Raw genomic sequence first — 16,788 nt, forward strand, 5'->3', positions numbered from 1 at the left:
ACTGAAGTTGTGGCTGTCTCTCTACAGAGTACTTGTTAGAATTTCTGTGTTGCCACTGACAGCAGTGGGGGGGCAGTTTCACCTCATCACTGAAATTCTGTCCTGCTTTATATAAGTGGTACATTTTGAGTTATCTCTGCTTAATATCTGAGCTTTGGCTGGCTAACATCTACCTGAAATCAACTGGACATATAAGTGAATTTAAGTACACCTTTATCTGCTCTTTTTCATATAGTACTGTATTTAATTTGTGTTTTTCACTGAATATTAACTCAGCTGAAGTTGTGGCTGTCTCTCTACAGATTACTTGTTAGAATTTCTGTGTAGCCATTGATAGCAGTGGGGTGTAGTTTCACCTCACCACTGATATTGTGCCCTGCCTTATATAAGTGGTACATTTTGAGTTATCTCTGCTTAATATCTGAGCTTTGTGTGGCTAACATCTACCTGAAATCAACTGGACGTATAAGTGAATTTAAGTACACTTTTATCTGCCCTTTTTCATATAGTACTGTATTTAATTAATTTATTTGCGTTTTTCACTGAATATTAACTCAGCTGAAGTTGTGGCTGTTTCTCTACAGTTATTTTGTTCTTGTTTTGGCGTTAATGTTGGTGGCTTTGAAATTGCCCACCCCTCTTGTAGATTTGTATTTGGATACTTCCCCTGGGCCCATCTCATTTGCTCACTCAACTGAGTGCAGAGAGATCATATTCTGATTTTAGGCACTCCTACTGTGTACAAAGAGAGCATTTAGTAAAGACAACCCCTGTAGCCTCGTAATCCTGCTCTGTTCCCTCCCTCAAAAAAAAAAAAAAAAAAATATATATATATATATATATATATATATATATATATATATTTGTTTTTTGTTTTTTGTTTATTCAGCTCTTCTTACTGTAACTGTCTTAGTTGCTCTTCTGTGTGCTATCTGTTCAGTTGCTCTTACTCTGCACTTATTACTGCTTGTTAGTAGCCTTCTAATTTACTGCCTTCTGCAACTGTTTTTTTAGACATTTGTTAATTTAGTTGCATTTATTTGAACTGTATCTGCCATACTGTTGCTACACACTCGGTTGTGCTGGCCTGCATTGCAATTTGTATTGTATTTACTGCTGTTTTAGCTGCTTTTCTGTAAAAAAAAAAAAAAATAGAACAGAAGTGTCAAAATTCATTAAAACCTTAAGCATAACAGAACTACTGATGCTGGTAAGAGCAAAACTGATATAAATTTAGCACATGTACACCCTAAATCATTTATTTAGTAATCAGCACTTGTAATGATAAATTTCCAGCCATGTAGTATATTGTCTTGGATAAAATCACAGACTTAATAGTCTACTTAATAATCTGGTTAAATAAGAGGTACCACATCATTATAAATTTTATTTAAAGTACATAAGGGTTATATATTATTATGACAGCTACTAGGTAGGGCAGGACCAGCTCGAATGTCACACTGATGGGGGAAGGGATGTGAATTTAACATGTGTACCAATAACACTTTGTTTTACAGCACAATAAACCACTCCCATGCCTGATAAAAAGTATATATATATATATATATATATATATATATATATATATATATATATATATATATATATTTACAAAGCTTGTGAGGCAATTATTACTCTATTTTTGTTTTACTTGGATCGCTTGTCTGTGTATTTAATAAAGGATTTTCGACTGGAAACAGACTGCCTACCTTGTTTGGATTACTTTCAAATACTTAGTAATGCTGTACAATTATATATTTTCTATTATTACTTTTTGTTTTGTTTTGACTTAAGACGAGTTTACGTTCGCTACTTCTACCACTATTGTCTGATCTGATTAATATACAGTGATTAACTAGAAATATATGGACTGAAAATCTTCCACACAGAGACGTTTCTTACACTGTTTTATTTTTGGACCCACTACACTTTAGTTGGTTGTTTTGAGACTTTGGGGATACCACGGAGATTACTTGTTTTTTAACTGTATAAAAAGGAGACAGCAGTTGTAGGACGACTGAATTCTGAAGTGGAAAGATGTAGAGGAAAGAGTAAAAGGCTGGCAAGCTCAAAATATTAGCATGAAAGGAAAGAACAGAAATGTCTTCCATATTCTTTTAAAATAAACTCTTCTTTTAAAACATTCTACCATTTTGATTGAACAAGTTTCTATAGGAGTAAATCATTTAAACACGTCAACTATTTTAAGTGAAGCACCCAACTTCTGCTTCAAAGAAAACAGTGAATAATATGATTCCCAATCTTACCATCATGTATTTCATAAATATGCAACAATCATTAGCAAATTAGACAACATTTTATTTAATGTATCACGATAAAAAAAATGAAATACCTTATGCAGCCCTGCAGACATTGCAGAAAAATATGCTTTTATACTGTAAACAATATTAGCATTGAAATAAAGTTTTGAATAGCATGTCTGTAATATTGCTGCTCAGCCTTAAACAATATGCTTCAAAATAAAATGAGGATCTAATAAATATAAACAATATAAAATACTAACTTTTGAAAACTGAGTGTATGATGTTTTTCAATATCGTAGACCTGATTATTATCCACAAGCTACTATTTATATTATTATATTATTATACCTGCCATAGGAGGTGCATTCTGCCATGGGCCTATTAGATGCATAAATACAGTGGATATAAAATGTGTACACACCCCTGTTAAAATGCCAGGCTTTTTGGATATAAAAAAAATGAGACCACAATAAATCATTTCAAAACTTTTCCCACCTTTAATGTGACCTGTAACCTGTACAAATCAATTGAAAAACAAACAAATCTGTTAGGGGAAAAATATAAAAAATAAACGTACAATAAGCTGGTTGCATAAGTGTGCACACCCTTAAACTAATACTTTTCTGAAGCACCTTTTGATTTAATTTACAGCATTCAGTCTTCTTGGGTAGGAGTCTATCAGCATGGCACATCTTGACTTGGCAATATTTGCCCACTCTTCCTTGGAAAAGCGCTCCAAAGTCGTCAGATTGTGAGGGCATCTCTTGTGCACAGCCCTCTTCAGGACACCCCACATATTTTCTACTGGAATTAGATCTTGGCTCTGGCTGGGCCAATCCAAAACTTTAATTTTCTTCTGGTGAAGTCATTTTGTTGTTGATTTGGATGCATGCTTGGAGTCATTGTCATGCTGAAAGGTGAAATTCCTGTTTATCTTCAGCTTTCTAGCAGATGCCTGAAGGTTTTGGACCAAAAGTGACTGGTATTTGAAACTGTTCATAATTCCCTCCACTTGATTAAAGCCCCAGTTCCAGCTGAAGAAAAGGAACCCCAAAGCATGATACTGCCACCACCATGCTTCACCATGGGGATGGTATTCTTTTAGTGATGCGAAGTGCTGTTTTTGTGCCAAACGTACCTTTTGGAATTGTGGCCAGAAAGGTCAACCTTGGTCTCATCAGACCATAACACATTTTTCCACATGCTTTTAGGAGACTTGATGTATTGTTTTGCAAATTTTAGCCAGGCCTGGATGTCTTTCTGTGTAAGAAAAGGCTTCAGTCTTGCAACCCTATCCCATAGGCCAGACATATGGAAAATACTGGAGATTGTTGTCACATGTAGTACACAACCAGTACTTGCCAGAAATTCCTGCAGCTCCTTCAGGGTTTCTGTAGGTCTTTTGGCAGCCTCCTTAACCAGTTTCCATCTTGTCTTTTTCTCAGTTTTGGTGGGACATCCAGTTCTTTGCAACGTCACTGTTGTCCCATATTTTCTCCTCTTCTTGATGACTGTCTTCACTGTGTTCCATGGTATATCCAATGCTGTGGAAATTTTTTTGTACCCTTTTCCTGACTGATACCTTTCAACAATGAGATCCCTTCGATGCTTTGTAAACTCTCTGCGAACCATGGCTTTTGCTGTAGCAGGCAACTGAGTAAATGTCAGGAAAATCCTACTAGGGCAACTGAACTTTATTTGGGGTTAATGAGTCTCTTTAATTGATAGACTGAATGCTGTAATTAAATCAAAAGATGCTTCAACAAAGTATTAGTTTAAAGGTGTGCACACTTATGCAACCAGCGTATTGTACTTTTTTTATTTTTTCCCCTAGCTTAATTTTGTTTCTTAGAACTAGCCAGTTTTTTTAGTTTCAGCACTCGTCTGTTTCTTTGAGCTCAGCACTTGTTCAGAACATATTGTAAGCACGAAATAAGCTACAAATTACTACAGCACTCAAATTTCCTCACTGTCTAGAGGAAAACAGTTTCTAGCACTTAACAAATAAGAACCTATCCAGGCATGTCAAAGGGTCAGCTCCCGGTGTTTTCTCTTGTCTTCCTGATGAATATGGGCATCTTGGTGCAATGCAGCAATTGCCTCATGTACACAGACAACCCTCTCATCCTACCACCCAACACTATAACCTGTGAGAGATGCACTTATATAGCCAAACTGGAAGCAAAGCTCTCTTCACCTAAGACTGGACTAGACAGTCAAGAGAAGAAGGTAAACACTTGCACCATACCACACTCAGCACATAGTCCCTCAAAACCTACACCACCAAAATACACACATAGAAACACAAAACACACACCTCCATTCATGGAGGCTCTCAGTAAAAACCTGCCCAAGCAACAGGGACCTCCAAAGCAGAAACACAAGCAACCTCCACCCCCCCAACACAACCCAAATGACACATAGCTCAAAAACTCAGTGTGCCACTCAACCACAGCCCATAAGGCATAACTACGTATCCAACACTCTAGTCATAGGTGACTCTATAGTCAGGCACACTGAAGTTCCACTCACCAGGCTAAACAAGGAGAAAGTTACTGTCAGCTGCATGTCGGGTGCCAGGATCTGCCACATAACGCATGCACTCAGGTCACTCCACAATAAGTACAAATATGACTCTGTCATTGTCCATGTTGGTGTGAATGACCTGAGACGTACCTCCCTGGACTACATGAAAAGAGACATGGAGGAGCTGTCCGATCTTGTAGCCCAGGCAGGTATGACCCTAGCCCTGAGTATCATCCTGTCATCACCCAGAATGATACCAAAGTACAAGGACAAAATGATTGACTTCAACAATTGGCTAAGCTTCTGGTGTCATTCTAAGGGGATCCAGTTTATGTCTGCCTGGTATGACATGATCGACAAACAACGATGCTTTGCCAGAGATGGCTTCACCTGTCACCCCTGAGATTCTGGATACTGGTTAAGGCTCTAGCCACCCCTATAGTGCCTTTTTTAGGCAAGGTTCAAATGACAAATTTGCCACCGTAACAGGTACAAGCAAGAAGAATCTGAGGGTATTGCTACTCAAAGCTAGAAGTCTAAACCTCAAAATGCACTTACTCAAGGCACTCATTAAAATGGAGAACATCGACATCTGTGCCGTGACAGAGACCTGGTTCAAGGCTCCAGAGAGTACCCCTGCAATACCAGGCTATAATTCATACCACACCTTTTGGCCACCTAACCTGGACTGAAACACTAAAGGTGGAGGCATGTCCATATTCATTAAGGATATCCACACTTCCAGGCTAGTTGCCCAGCATAATGCATCCGAGATTATCCAAGTGCAACTAACTCTGGGCAAGACCGCAATCCAAATTGTAGCTTACTACAGATCCCCCACCATGCCCCAGGATTCCCACTCCTCATTTCTTAATACACTGGAAAATATTAGGGTACAACCTAATACCCTAATAATGGGTGATTTCAACTAACCCGCCATTAACTGGGAAAACTACTCATGTACCAGCTCTTGTGCTCAATGTTTTCTGGAATTCATAAATTCCAATGCCTTGTTTCAACTTATCCACACCCCCCACCAGGGACAGCAATATCCTAGACCTGGTTATTACCAACATGGGCAACTGGTGCTCCACACTAGAGGCCAGTTCCTCGTTGGTCAGATCTGACCACAAGGTAATCACCCTAGACATCCACATCCCTCCCCCACCCTCCATTAGGGAAACCACAGTAAAAGATTTCTCCAAAGCCAACTTCATGCTTCTTAAGACAGAAGTGGCAAACGTCACGACACCCATGCTGACGGACAATAGAGGTATGACTGCTGAATCCTACACAAATGCACTTTATAAGCACTTACATGAGTGCATGGATCATGCAATCCCTAACAGAACCAAGATGCTATCCACCAAAAAAAGGAAGCCAATCTGGTGGTCCCCTGCCATAAACAAATTCTATAACAGAAGAAAGAAACTGTTGCAAAAAAGAGTAAAATCCCATGATTGGAGTAACTCCCTGATCAACCTCAATAAGCTAGTTATGAAAACAAAATTACCACTGACTCTAAAGACAACCACAAAGCATTCAATTGCTATGTCCAGAGTCTCAATGGCAACACTCATACCTGCTGGGAGTTACAGCACAATGGCACTAAATATACAGAACCAACTGATATTGCCAACATCCTGGCAGATAGTTTCATTGCTAACTTTACCCCCCTGTCATCCCCTAAAGGGCCCATCTCTATACCAGAAGAATGCAAAGTTCCTGTAATCACGGCTGCACAGGTAAAAAACACACTATCCAAAGCCAAGAACACAGCATCCATGGGACCTGACAACATCCCAGGCTGTGTTCTACATGAACTACAGAATGTACTGGCACCCCACCTAAGTACCATGTTCAATAATAGCCTCACCTCAGGCTATGTGCCCACTGAATGGTGCACAGTGACGGTTATCCCACTTCACAAAGGGGGAGCCAACACAGACCCTGGAAACTACCGCCCCATTAGCCTAACAAGCCTGGTCTGCAAAGCTATGGAACGTATCATCATGGAACATATAAACAATGACTTTGGTAATCTTCAAACTCAGGACCCCACCCAGTTCGGGTTTGTAAAAGGCAGATCATGTCTCCTAAACCTGATCGACTTCTTTGAAGTAGTCACCAAAGCCATAGATGAGGGTAAGGTGGTTCACACAGCCTATCTAGATCTCGCCAAGGCTTTTGACACCATCCCCCACTTTGGAATTATAGATAAACTCACTAAACTAGATATAAATCCTTATGTCACAAGATGGGTTGCCAACTGGCTCACTGACAGAACCCACACTGTGAAAGTAGCAGACTCCAAATCCAACTTCAGACCAGTGACAAGTGGAGTACCACAGGGTTCAGTCCTGGGTCCTCTCCTGTTTGGTAGCTTCTTCTCTGAAGTACAGGCTAACACAGAAGGTCTTTGGGTAATGAAGTTTGCAGATGACTGCAAACTAGGAGCCATAATCAAAACTCCAAAAGATGTGGATCCTACAAAAGGGCCTCGCTGAAACAGATGCCTGGTGTCAAAGCCATGGCCTCAAGCTCAATGCCAAAAAGTGCATTGTCATCCCTTTTGGTAAAAGCTCTGTACCCATGAGCTACCACATAGGCGGTAGTCTACTTACCACCGAAAGTGTGATAAGAGACCTTGAGACACAGGTCAACAGTAGTCTCTCCTTTGATAATCACATCATCACAGTAGTCAGGAAATCCTTCTATGTGGCACACATCATCACAAAAGGTTTCTCATCCAGGAAAAAACAGGTCATTGTTCCCCTCTACTCGTCACTCACTAGACCCATTATAGAGTACAATGCCCCTTTTGGTATGTACCTCACAAGACATCTACAACAACTGGAAAGGCTGCAGAAATACATCACAAAGAGGATTACCAGCCTAAAACAGATGCCCTAAGCAGACCATCTCAAAAAACTGCAGCTTTATCCATCACATATCACCTACTCAGAGACGATCTCTGCCTAACACACAAAGCTATGTCAAACCCAGAGCTTTTAGACATGCTCCACTTAAAGAAATCTCATTCCCTATGAGCTACACACTCTAGGGACCTAAACCTTGTCACCCCAATAAACAGAACATGGTGGAGGGATAGATTCCTGTCCCAGAGACTTCCCATACTCTGGAACAAACTACCTATCTATATCAAACAAAGCTCCTCATTATCACTCTTCAAGAAAAATCTTGATGACTGGATGGGAGATAAGAAATTCACCCTGGGGATAACTTCTGTGACACTGCTTGACAGTGGCACAGGAAAATAATTTTCTTGGGTGGCGAAAGCCAGGGTACCTTTTGGCTTATATAGGCCCTAGGGCCAATAGCCTAGTACCTATCTATGAACCTATGAACAGATTTGTTTGTTTTTCAATTGAATTGTACAGGTTATAGTTTACATTAAAGGTGGTAAAAGTTTTAAAATATTTTTATTTATTTATTTATTTTATTTTACATTTGTTAACCGGGCTAGTCTAACTGGATATATTTCCATTTTCAGTAGAGGCCCGGGGAGAAAAGCTCCACATAGAGAAAAATGACAATTTCATAATATAACACATTTAAATATTAATGGAGAAGGAGGTGGAAATAAGCAAATATTCAGGAAGACATCACAGGCATTACTATTGACATGACAATACTATGATTCACCATTCTCACTCACGAAATAACAATTAAACTTATTTCACATTGTTTTATAGGAAGATTATATAAGGGAGAGTAGAAGAGAAAGAGGAAAAATATACAGAAAAAAATAGAGAGAGTAGAGTCGTAAAAAAGACAAAAATACTTTCAGACAAAGAAAGGCATCTAAAGATGGAGAGGGAAAACTAAAAGAGCTAGATCTTATACAGTGAAGATAATAAGGCTAGTAGAAGAAAAGAAGGAAGAAGGAGAGGAAGGTGGAGGAGTAGAGGGGAACATAGGGAGATTTAGTCGGGGTAACAACAGGGACATAACCATTGATTTTTAAGGTAAGTTTTGAGTTTTTGTTTGAACAGAATAGGATTTGGAATAGAAGTAAGTTCAGTAGGAAGTTGATTCCAGTGTTTACCAAGGGCGTTAGAGAAAAGGGAGTCACCAGCAAGGTTGTTTGATTTAGTTAAAGTTACAAGAAGTTTGGTGGAGGAACGAAGTGAGTTCAGGTTAGAGTAAGGGGTTAGAAGTTTGGAAAGTGCAGGAGTGTTATTAGGTAGATAGAGAGCTCTTTGGACAAAGGAAAGTTGGGAGAGAAGTAGCATATTTTCTAATTCTAGCCATTGAAGTTGCTGAAGGTTCAGGCAGTGGTGAGTTCTAAATTGATTGCCAGTTACAAATCTAGCAATACTGTTATAAGTGTTTGCCAATTTTGAGAGATTGTTTTTCTTCAGATTAGTGTAAATTGGTGAGGCATAGAGTAGAGTTGAAATAAGGTGGGAGTCGGCAAGAGTAGCTTTGGCTGCCGGGGTTAGGAATGCTCTAATTCTGTAGAGGGAGCCCAGTTTTCTGTTTACGGTTTTAATGGTATTATTGATGTGATAATCATAGGTAAGGTTGTTGTCGATCATGACTCCTAACAGTTTGGTAGTGGAGTCAGCTGATATGAGGGTGCCATTAATAGATGAGATGGAGAAATATAAAGTGGGGGACTTAGCAGTAGGTTTAAAGAGGAGGAGTTTTGTTTTATTCGCATTTAAGAGTAGGCAGCGTTTTAGGAACCATGCTTCTACTGTGTGGAATACATTTTGTGTAATAGTTTGAAGTTCTGGAATGTTTTTAGCAGAGCAAATAAGAGTGGAGTCATCAGCATATTGTATGCATGTAGCTTGTGGAATAGCTGCTTGAAGGTCATTTATAAAAGGGAGAAAAGGAGAGGCCCAAGAATAGAGCCTTGTGGGACACCGAGAGAAATAGGAAGGAGAGAGGAGAGTTTGTTTTCCCAGAGTACTGCCTGTTTCCTGTTAGTGAGATAGGAGGTAAACCAAAGGATAGCATTTGGTTCTAAAGCAAGAGATTCTAGGATTTTTATGAGAAGGGGGTGGTTGACCATGTCAAAGGCTTTGGACAGGTCAATAAAGAGTGCAGAGGAAAGAATGTTATTATTACGGTTGGCGTTTATAAAGTCAGTAAAGGAAAGAAGAGCAGTGGTGGTACTGTGGAATGGCCTGAAGCCGTGTTGACAGGGAGTTAGAATGTTATTTTTAGTTAAGTAGTTCATAAGTTGGTAGTGAACACATTTTTCCATGATTTTGCTAGGGGAGATAAGAGTGCTATAGGCCTGTAATTAGAGTATTCTTTGGAGTTACCTCCTTTGTGTAGGGGTATAATGTGTGAGATCTTCCAGATGTCAGGTATGGAACCTTCATTAATAGTTCTATTGATAAGGATGGATATGGGATAGGCAATAACCTTAGCTGCTTTTGGAGGTATTCAGATGGAAGTTGATCAGCTGATGGGGTACAAGGTTTAAGTTTTTGGATGCATTTTTGGATGAAGGTGGTAGAGATAGGTTGTAAAGTGAAAGTAGGTTTAATAGAATCTGCTTGAGCTGGGATGCTAGAATTGTCAAAGGAAAGCTGAGAGGCCAGAGAATTGATAGTATTAGTGAAGAAGGAATTGAAAGCATTGGCAGTTTCATGGGAAGAATTTTTTCGGAACCAGAGGGAGAGGTGGTAGTTTGTCCGGGGTGAAGAAGTCTATTCAAGGTTGTCCAGAATCTTTGGGGATTGTTATGATTAACTTGTTGGAGGTTACTATAGTAGTTTTTTGTCTGAGATAATAGCTTTTTTAGTACTATTTCTTAAGTGTCTGAAGGTCTGTTGATCAGAGGGAGATTTACTAGTTCTCCATTTTATCCAGGATTTGTTTCTAAGTAACATTTTTTGCCTTGTTTCCTAAGATAACCAGGGGGCGGATTTAGTTTTGACTCTGATAGTTCTTTTTGGTGCATGATTATCTAGGATGGATAGGAATGTGGTGTTAAAATATTGAACTGCTTCTTCTAGAGGAAGAATTTGTAGAGGTATCCAGTTACAGGCATTTAGTTCATTGTTAAATAGTATGGGGTTAAACTTTTAGTACTACGAGAGGTTCGGATGGAAGGGACATTTGTAGCAATATTCTTCTTTCTTATGATATAGGTTAAGTAGTGGTCGCTAATGTCATCTGGCAAAGTGCCGGTTTGGTATTGTAGCTGTGATTTATTAACAAGAATCCAATCTAGTATACTTTCTTTATTGTTAGGTTTATTAATTCTAGTGGAGGAATTTATAGTCTGTGTAAAGCCATGGAGATTGATATGAGAGACTGGGTTATTAGTATTAACTGATGACCAGTCGAGGTTGAAATCTCAAGTATTACAGTTTCTTGTGGGAGGCTGGATGATGCCCAGCTAAGGAGATTTTCTATATTTGTGGAGTTATTTCCAGGAGGTAGATAAGTACCGATAATATATATGGCTTTATTTGGGTTCAGCTGTAACTTAGATATAAGGAGTTCAGTTTTGGTGTTATCTGGGGGTGCATAAGGAGCTAAGGATAGATTAAGATCAGTCTTAAATATGAGTGCAACTCCCCCTCCTTTGCGAGTATTGCGGTCTTGTCTTATAATGTTATAGCCTGGTGGGATGATTTCTGTATTTTTGGTGAGGGATTTTAACCAGGTTTCAGTTAAACATAGGATGTCGAAAGAGTAATAATCAAGAAGCGAGTGGAGATGGGTGATTTTGTTGTTAACACTTCTGATATTAAGGTGTCCTATGAGTAAGGAGTGAGTGAGCATTTAAGGTTGGTAAATGCAGGGAAGAATTTGAGATAATAGGTGTATCTTCAGAGGCAATAGTAGAGGGTCCTGGGTTAGGATGTATATCGCCATCTTCCAGGGTAGAGGGGTTGTAGTTTAAGTGTGGCTTACAGGTAAACATCATTAAATATTTTAGTTTTTTTAGCATGAGATTATTAGATTTAATATGGGATAGTCTGTGACATTTGGCTAAGAGGTAGGAAGAGGTAGAGGTAATGTTTGAGTGTGTGAACTTTGGGAAGTTAAATTAGAGGCAGTTTGTTTGGAAGAGGTATTGAGGTCGTAATTATAATTTAATTCATAGGAGGTTAGGAGATAGGGTAGTGTGAGTGCCAGGGAAAAAATGAACATGGGAAATAATTTGGCAGGTTTCTGTTTTATTCTAGGGGCCAAGGAAGATGTTTTGTTGGTTTTAAAAGACATGGTGAGTAGTGGAGAAAAGGAAGTGTTAGAGTGAAGGTAGGGTTAAGATTAGAGTATAAGTTAGAAGGAGTTAATGGGAAGAGCAACAGTATTAGCTTAGAAATAGGAGGAAGGGGGGGGAGGTAATAAGCAAGTGGAATGATAGTACTTAATGGGAGTGGATGTGCAATTAAGGTCGGTGTTATGGATAGGTGGGATTATTAAGGGGAGTGGTAAGTGAGGTATAAGGCTGAGGGTGCGTGGGTGGGTGGGATAAGGGGTAGGGAGGGAGAAGCGGGCAGAAACAAACAGTTTCAGGAGGAGGCAATCAGAGAAGAGCAGATCATACAGGTGAGTTAGTCAAGGGATAAGTGAAGGTTAGAAGGCAAAAGTTGGGAGTGAGTAAATGTAAGTGGTAGCAGGAAAGTAGATAAAGGTGGAAGGGTATAGAGGGACTACCAGAGGGTAGGATAAAGAGGCTTTTCTGGGAGGAATTACTTCCAGAGGGGAAAACTATAAGAGAAGGGCGCCACCTAGAGGCAACAGCAGGTACTGGAACTGTGGTTGCTTGAAGGGCTTACTTCAAAGAGTAGGAGGTAAGGATGCTGGGGATACTAATGGAGACCTTTGGTCGATTGGGTGGACAAAGTAATGTGAGGCTGCTGGCTGACCTGGCTTCGGGTTTTACAGTTCAAGGCTAAGAACAGTTATTTACAAGTTACAGGAATTGTAGGACATACTTTCTTCAACTTTCCAGGAGAGAGTTCCCAAAAGAGGGTTGGCGTCGGTCCTTTTAGTGGTATAGGAGACAGTGGTTTTTGATAAGTTAAATGATCTCAGACTTAGTAGTGGTCAGGAGGTAATATATAAAATAATTTATTTTGGTCTGATTTAACAGGGATGTGTACACTTTTTATATCCACTTGTAGGCATTATTTTCTGTTGTGCCATATGCCATCACATCATCCCCTAAATGTCTTTGTCATGCATAGCAGATTTTCCTTCCTTTTCTATGTTGATGTAAAAATACATTTATCCAATTATAGGTTCATAGGTAGGTACCAGGCTATCTGCCCGAGGGCATTTATAAGCCTTGCAAGAGTGTGTCGGCTTTCACCTCCCCATTGATTAATTAACTGATCCTCTGTCAAGCAGAGCCAATGAAGTGATCCCAGGGGTGTATTTTCTGTTACCCATCCACTCATCAAAGTTTCTCTTGAAGAGTGTTAGTGAGGGGCTCTGCCTGATGTAGTTTGGAATTTTGTTCCAATGCATGGCGAATCGCTGTGACAGGAATCTATTCCTCCAGCATGTTCTATTTATTGTTGTGGTGAGATTTAGCTCACTAGAGTGCGTGGCTCGCAGTGACTTGGATTTCTTTAGGTGGAGCACGTCCATCAATTCGGAGTTGGACATGGCTTTGTAAGTCAGGCAGAGATCACCTCTGAGTAAGCGATATGCTACTGAGTACAGCCAGAGCTTTTTCAGTCGGGCTGCATAGGACATATGTTTGAGGCCAGTAATAATCCTCTTGGTGAGGTACTTTTGTGGTCTTTCCAGCTGTTGGAAGTGTCTTGTGAGGTACATCCCAAATGGGGCATTATACTCTATGATGGATCTAGTGAGTGACGAGTAAAGGGGCACTATAACCTGTTTATTTCTAGAAGTGAACCCTTTAGTAATTATATGGGCCACATAGAAAGATTTCCTAACTACTTTGGCAATATGATTGTCAAACGAGAGATTACTATCTACCTGGGTCCCCAGATCTCGTATTACCTCTTCTGTATTAAGGGGGCAGCCACCTATGTGGTAATTCGTGGGTGTTTTGTTTTTCCCCAAACGGGATGACTATGCATTATTTGACATTTAGCTTGAGGCCATGACTTTGACACCAGGTGTCCATCTCAGTAAGGCCTTTTTGGAGGATGTCCATGTCAGCCAGAGATTATGGCTCCCAGTTTGCAGTCATCGGCGAACTTGGTTAGCCATAGTCCTCCTGTGTTTGCCTGTACTTCTGAGAAGTATATGCCAAACAGTAGGGGTCCAAGGACTGAGCCTTATGGGACACCACTTGTGACTGGTTTAGAGTCAGACCTGGAGCCCGCTATTTTTACCATGTGAGTTCTGTCTGTAAGCCAGTTGGCAACCCATCTCGTAACGTAGGGGTTTATTTTCAGGCTGGTGAGGTTTTTCGGTAATACCTGAGTGGGGAATGGTGTCGAAATCCTTGGCGAGGTCAAGGTAGGCTATGTGAACCACCTTTTCCTTATCCATGGCCTTGGTGACCATCTCAAAGAAGTCAAACAGGTTTAGTAGGCATGATCTGCCCTTAACAAAGCCAAACTGGGTCGGGTCAAGTGTTTGGAGGTTCCCAATGTCTTTGTTAATGAGTTCCATGATGATGTGCTCCATAGCCTTGCAGACCAAGCTAGTGAGGCTTATGGGGCAATAGTTACCAGTGTCAGTTGTGGCCCCTCCTTTTTGGAGAGGAATAATTGTTGCTGTGTGCCATTCTATGGGCACGTAGCCTGTGGAGAGGCTGAGGCTGAACAGCATGTTTAGTTGGGGGGTTAGTTCATTCTGTAGTTCATGCAAGATGCAGCCTGGGACACCATCTGGTCCCAGTGATGCTGTGTTTTCACCTGTGCATCTGTGATTTTGGGACACTACACTTTTCTGGTATTTTTGTGGGCCCTTTTGGAGGTGAGCGGGAGGTGAAGTTTGCACTGAATCTATCTGCCAGGATGTTGGCAATATCAGTAGGTTCAGTATATTTTGTGCTATTTTGCACTAGTTCAGTGCATATCTGTGAGTTTCCACTTAGATTCTTAACATAGCTAAAGAAGGCTTTGTGATTATCTTTTGAATCCTTGGCTATTTTTCTTTCAAAGTTAGCCCTGGATGATTTCATGAGGGACCTTAGTTTCTTACTGATACTGATCAGGGATGTCTTTCCTTCTTGGGATTTGCTTTTCTTCTGAACTAGTTTCCTCCTTAAATTGTATAGCCTGTTTATGACAGGGGTCCACCAAACTGGTTTCCTTCTCTTAGAGGAGTGAGTATTGGTTTTGCTAGGGATGGCATGATCCATGCATCCTTGTAGGTGCTCATAGAGTGCATTTGTAAAGGTTTTTGCATCTTGGGCAGCATTATCTTTTAGCGTGGGGGCTGTGAAACTTACCACCTCTGTCTTAAGTAAGGTGAAGTTTGCTTTAGAAAAGTTTTTTACTGTGGTTTCCTTAGTTGGGGGTGGTGGTGGGGTGTGGACATCCAGAGTGATTAGTTTATTGTCTGATCTAACCAGTGACGGGTTGACCTCCGGTGTGGACCAACTGTTGCCCATGTTGGTGATGACCAGGTCCAATATGTTTTCACCTCTGGTAGGGGAGTTTACCAGCTCATCCAAGGTGTTTGAGTTGATGAATTCCAGGAAGCGCTGGGCCTGGGAGTTTGTACTCGAGTAGTTTTCCCAGTGACTGGTAGGGTAATTGAAATCTCCCAATATCAGGGTGTTTGGTAGGACCTTCATGTTTTCCAGTGTCTCCAGAAAGGTGGAGTGGTGGTCCTCGGTCACGGATGGGGATCTGTAGCAGGCCACAATTTGCATTGCAGATTTGCCCAATGTTAGTTCCACATGGAAGATCTCAGAGGTATCATGCTGCGGCACTAACCTGGAGGTGTAGGTATCCTTGACGAATATGGATACACCCTCTCCTTTTGTGTATCAGTCCATGTTCTGTGGCCGAAATATGTGGTGTGAGTTGTAGCCCAGTAGTGCTGGGGTGCTCTCTGGAGCCTTGAACCAGGTTTCAGTTACTGCACAGATGTTGACGTTCTCCATACTGATACCCCCTGTCCTCCTTCACTTTATTCCAAGCCATTTACTTAAATATATGTTCACAGAACAATCTGAAGTATCAAATTACTTTTGTGGGTTTGTGTAGTCCTTGAAGTGTAAATGAAAAATGGAGGTTATTCTAACATTTCATTCATGAATTCATAAATTTATAAGGCGGAGTCAGTCCATTGCCTATTATCAGCTTACCACTTTCCATATTCATAGGGAAAGCAAATCAGGCCCGAGATGAATTTACAGGTGCCCATCCAATCATCATAGTTTCACATAAAGAAAGCAAGGACATCACTAGGTTTATATGCAGTTAAAGATTATTTTAGAGAAGAGGATCCAATGAGGGATACATTTGTCCCTCCAGTGTGTGAATTTACTTTCTAATGGAGATTCAAGACTTAATTTAGAGTTTTTGTGAAACACTTTTTGAGGACCAAGAAATTAAAGGAGATTAGGTCTCTAAAACCACAAAATGAATGTGAATCACCTCTCATGGTTACATGATAGAGAAAGGAAGGGACAGAGCTTCGAGCTAGTCTTGGTAGCAGACAATCTTTAGTCCAGTAATCTTTTAATTAGGGGTCTTTATAGCCATGTGACATGTTTAAAAGATAGATAGATACTAAAAGGGACATTATTCCGTAATGTGTCTTATCTAGGCAGATATATAGGAATGATAAAGTTTGACCTGGATAAGATATTTTTAGTTTTTAATTGGGACAGATATGAAGAATTCTTGGAATCTTTTAACACATGGTGGTCAAAACTTAGAAGGTTGTTTACAAAGGTACAGGTGCATCAGTCTGAAGTGTTGTCTGTTAAATCATATTAATGGTCTTGCTAGTAAGAAAATTGTTAGCATTCCATTTAGTACCATAATAATAAAAAATATAATAGTGTTACACAATACGTAAAAGAAAAAAGAAAACTTTTTTTCTTGCCTTCAAC

Source organism: Protopterus annectens, chromosome 9.part0, assembly GCF_019279795.1.
Source record: "Protopterus annectens isolate FY-2018-M chromosome 9.part0, PAN1.0, whole genome shotgun sequence".
NCBI classification, from domain to species: domain Eukaryota; kingdom Metazoa; phylum Chordata; order Ceratodontiformes; family Protopteridae; genus Protopterus; species Protopterus annectens.